The sequence below is a fragment of the Budorcas taxicolor genome, chromosome 24 (assembly GCF_023091745.1).
Source record: "Budorcas taxicolor isolate Tak-1 chromosome 24, Takin1.1, whole genome shotgun sequence".
NCBI classification, from domain to species: Eukaryota; Metazoa; Chordata; class Mammalia; order Artiodactyla; family Bovidae; genus Budorcas; species Budorcas taxicolor.
Window position 1 is genome coordinate 16,928,195 of NC_068933.1, and position 5,488 is coordinate 16,933,682.

Sequence of the window (5,488 nt, forward strand, 5' to 3'; positions counted from 1 at the left end):
AGTTCAGTTCAGTCGCTCAGTTGTGTCCGACTTTGCAACCCATGAATGACAGGATGCCAGGCCTTCCTGTCCATCACCAACTCCCGGAGTTCACTCAGACTCACGTCCATTGAGTCAGTGATGCCATCCACCCAGCTCATCCTCTGTCGTCCCCTTCTCCTCCTGCCCCCAATCCCTCCCAGCATCAGAGTCTTTTCCAATGAGTCAACTCTTCGCATCAGGTGGCCAAAGTACTGGAGTTTCAGCTTTAGCATCATTCCTTCCAAAGAAATCCCAGAGCTGATCTCCTTCAGAATGGACTGGTTGGATCTCCTTGCAGTCCAAGGGACTCACAAGAGTCTTCTCCAACACCACAGTTCAAAAGCATCAATCCTTCGGTGCTCAGCTTTCTTCACAGTCCAACTCTCACATCCATACATGACCACTGGAAAAACCATAGCCTTGACTAGACAGACCTTTGCTGGCAAAGTAATGTCTCTGCTTTTGAATATGCTATGTAGGTTGGTCATAACTTTTCTTCCAAGGAGTAAGCGTCTTTTAATTTCATGGCTGCAGTCACCATCTGCAGTGATTTTGGAGCCCCCCAAAATAAAGTCTGACGCTGTTTCCACTGTTTCCCCATCTATTTGCCATGAGGTGATGGGACCAGATGCCATGATCTTCATTTTCTGAATGTTGAGCTTTAAGACAACTTTTTCACTCTTCACTTTCACTTTCATCAAGAGGCTTTTTAGTTAGTGAACGTCAACATTCTAGGAATCACTGAACTAAAATCGACTGGAATGGGTGAATTTAACTCAGATGACCATTATATCTACTACTGCGGGCAGGAATCCCTCAGAAGAAATGGAGTAGCCATAATGGTCAACAAAAGAGTCCAAAATGCAGTACTTGGATGCAATCTCAAAAACTACAGAATGATCTCTGTTCATTTCCAAGGCCAACCATTCAATATCACAGTAATCGAAGTCTATGCCCCAACCAGTAATGCTGAAGGAGCTGAACTTGAACAGTTCTATGAAGATCTACAAGACCTTTTAGAACTAACACCCAAAAAAGATATCCTTTTCGTTATAGGGGACTGGAATGCAAAAGTAGGAAATCAAGAAACACCTGGAGTAACAGGAAAATTTGGCGTTAGAATACAGAATGAAGCAGGGCAAAGACTAATAGAGTTTTGCCAAAAGATGCATTCAGTTCACTTCAGTTCAGTTGCTCAGTCGTGTCCGACTCTTTGTGACCCCATGAATCACAGTACGCCAGGCCTCCCTGTCCATCACCAACTCCCAGAGTTCACTCAGACTCATGTCCATCGAGTCAGTGATGCCCTCCACCCAGCTCATCCTCTGTCGTCCCCCTTCTCCTCCTGCCCCCAATCCCTCCCAGCATCAGAGTCTTTTCCAATGAGTCAACTCTTCGCATCAGGTGGCCAAAGTACTGGAGTTTCAGCTTTAGCATCATTCCTTCCAAAGAAATCCCAGGGCTGATCTCCTTCAGAATGGACTGGTTGGATCTCCTTGCAGTCCAAGGGACCCTCAAGAGTCTTCTCCAACACCACAGTTCAAAAGCATCAATCCTTCAGCGCTGAGCCTTCTTCACAGTCCAACTCTCACATCCATACATGACCACTGGAAAAACCATAGCCTTGACTAGATGGACCTTAGTCGGCAAAGTAATGTCTCTGCTTTTGAATATATTATCTAGGTTGGTCATAACTTTTCTTCCAAGGAGTAAGCGTCTTTTAATTTCATGGCTGCAATCACCATCTGCAGTGATTTTGGAGCACCCAAAAATAAAGTCTGACACTGTTTCCACTATTTCCCCACCTATTTCTCAGGAAGTGATGGGACCAGATGCCATGATCTTCGTTTTCTGAATGTTGAGCTTTAAGGCAACTTTTTCACTCTCCACTTTCACTTTCATCAAGAGGCTTTTTAGTTCCTCTTCATTTTCTGCCATAAGGGTGGTGTCATCTGCATATCTGAGGTTATTGATATTTCTCCCGGCAATCTTGATTCCAGCTTGTGCTTCTTCCAGTCCAGCATTTCTCATGATGTACTCTGCATGTAAGTTAAATAAGCAGGGTGACAGTAATCAGCCTCGACATGCTCCTTTTCCTGTTTGGAACCAGTCTGTTGTTCCATGTCCGGTTCTAACTGTTGCTTCCTGACCTGCATACAGATTTCTCAAGAGGCAGGTCAGGTGGTCTAGTATTCCCATCTCTTTCAGAATGTTCCACAGTTGATTGTGATCCACACAGTCAAAGGCTTTGCCATAGTCAAGAAAGCAGACATAGATGTTTTTCTGGAACTCTCTTGCTTTTTTGAGGATCCAGCAGATGTTGGCAATTTGATCTCTGGTTCCTCTGCCTTTTCTAAAACCAGCTTGAACGTCAGGAAGTTCACAGTTCATGTATTGCTGGAGCCTGGCTTGGAGAATTTTGAGTATTACTTTACTAGTGTGTGAGATGAGTGCAATTGTGCGGTAGTTTGAGCATTCTTTGGCATTGCCTTACTTTGGGATTGGAATGAAAACTGACCTTTTCCAGTCCTGTGGCCACTGCTGAGTTTTCCAAATTTGCTGGCATATTGAGTGTGGCGCTTTCACAGCATCATCTTTCAGGATTTGAAACAGCTCAACTGGAATTCTATCACTTCCACTAGCTTTGTTCGTAGTGATGCTATAGTATTCTATAACAGCACATGAAAAATAGTCCAAAAATATATGAATTTTTCATATCTCAGATCAGACCATTTCTAACTTGAAATTTTTAAGATAATGCATTGTTTGCCTCATTCACCAATATCTTCCAAACATAGTCAAACAACAAATTGATGTTATTGGCAGTAAACTGAGCTTTGACAGCTTATTTGAATAAAACTGTATATTCCACTATAATTTTAGAAGTCACATTGAGGTTAAAAGCAGATTCTTTATATCTCCAATTTGTTTGCCCCACTACAGTTAGTGCAGCCTTTCAAAGGTAACCTCTGAACACATCACACACTTTTCAATTTATTTATCTTAATTGGAGGTTAATTATTTTACAATATTGTAGTGGTTTTTGCCATACATTGACATGAATCAGCCATGTGTGTACTGTGTCCCCCATCCTGAAACCCCTCCCCCTTCCCTCCCCAAACCATCCCTCAGGGTGGTCCCAGTGCACCAGCTTTGAGTGCCCTGTTTCATGCAACAAACTTGGACTGGTGATCTATTTCACATAAGGTAATCTACATATTTCAATGCTATTCTCTCAAATCATCCCACCCTCGCCTTCCCTCACAGAGTCCAAAAGTCTCTTCTTTCTTTCGGTGTCTCTTTTGCTGTCTTGCATACAGGGTTATCATTACCATTTTTCTGAATTCCATATATATGAGTTAATATACTATATTGGTGTTTCTCTTTCTGACTTACTTCACTCTGTATTATAGGCTCCAGTTTCACCCACCTCATTAGAACAGATTCAAATGCATTCTTTTTAATAGCTGAGTAATATTCCATTGTGTATACATACCACAGCTTTCTTATCCATTCATCTGCTGATGGACATCTAGGTTGCTTTCATGTCCTAGTTATTGTAAACAGTGCTGCAGTGAACATTGGGGTACATGTGTCTCTTTCAATTCTGGTTTCCTTGGTGTGTATGCCCAGCAGTGGGATTGCTGGGTTTTTGGCAGTTCTATTTCCAGTATTTTAAGGAATCTCCACACTGTTCTCCCAGTGGCTGTATTAGTTTGTATTCCCACCAACAGTGTAAGAGGGTTCCCTTTTCTCTTCACCCTCTACAGCACTTATTGCTTGTAGACTTTTTGATAACAGCCATTCTGACCAGGGTGAGATGGTACCTCACTGTGGTTTTGATTTGCATCTCTCTGATAATGAGTGATGCTGAACATCTTTTCATGTGTTTTTAAGCAATCTGTATGTTTTCTTTGGAGAAATGTCTGTTTGCTTCTTTGGCCCATTTTTTGACTGGGTCATTTATTTTTCTGGTATTGAGCTGCATGAGCTGCTTGTATATTTTTGAGATTAATTCTTTGTCAGTTGCTTCATTTGCTATTATTTTCTCCCATTATGAAGGCTGTCTGTTCACCTTGCTTATAGTTGCCTTTGTTGTACAGAAGCTTTTAACTTTAAATAAGTCCCATTTGTTTATTTTTGCTTTTATTTCCATTACTCTGGGAGGTGGGTCATGGAGGATCCTGCTGTGATTTATGTCGGAGAGTGTTTTCCCTATCTTTTCCTCTAGGAGTTTTATAGTTTCTGGTCTGACATTTAGATTGTTAAGCCATTTTGAGTTTATTTTTGTGTATGGTGTTAGGAAGTGTTCTAGTTTCATTCTTTTACAGGTGGTTGACCAGTTTTCCCAGCACCACTTGTTACAGAGATTGTCTTTTCTCCATTGTATATTCTTGCCTCCTTTGTCAAATATAGGGTGCCCATTGGTGCATGGATTTCTCTCCAGGCTTTCTATTTTGTTCCACTGACCTATATTTCTTCTTTTGTGCCAGTACCATACTGTCTTGATGACTGTAGGTTTGTAGTATAGTCTGAAGTCAGACAGGTTGATTCCTCCAGTTCCATTCTTCTTTCTCAAGAATGCTTTGACTATTCAAAGTTTTTTGTATTTCCATACAAATTGTGACATTATTTGTTCTAGCTCCATGAAAAATACCTGAAGAGGTCATATTCTGTTGGTAGCTTGATAGGGATTGCATTGAATCTATAGATTGCTTTGGGTGGTATAATCATTTTCACTATATTGATTTTTCTGATCCATGAACATGGTATATTTCTCCATCTATCTGTGTCATCTTTGATTTCTTTCATCAGTGTTTTATAGTTTTCATGCACTTTTGAAAGCTTAAAACTTGGATCTTGGCTCCTTCCTGCCTCAGGATGAAACCAGTACTCCTTATGGTGCCTAACAAAGTCCTCATAAGCACATTTCTGCCTACTATCTAGGCTTCTCTATTGACATAGTTCCTCTCACAAGACATAAGCTATCCCTGAATTTGCCATTCTTTTTTTCTTTTTTTTTTTTTGCCATGCTGTGCAGTATGTAGGATCTTAGCTCCCCAAGTAGAGATCAAACCTGTGCCCCCTGCAGTGGACACAAGAAGTCTTAACCATTGGACTGTCAGGGAAGTCCCTTAATTTCCCATTCTTTGTCTTTCCTTGTGGCTTTTAAATATGCTACACTCTTTGCCTAAATAATTTCCCTCTTCTAGTGTCTATTCAACCATTTGATCATATTCTAAGATTTTACTCTACTTTCTTCCAAAACACTTTTTAAACTAAGTACTAAGTAAGAGTTTTCTGCATTCTCATAACTCCTTCTGTTTACCCCATTGACAGAGTGCCTGATGAACTATGGACGGAGGTTTGTGCCATTGTACAGGAGACAGGGATCAAGACCATCCCCATGGAAAAGAAATGCAAAAAAAGCAAAATGCCTGTCTGAGGAATAGCTGTGAAAAGAAAA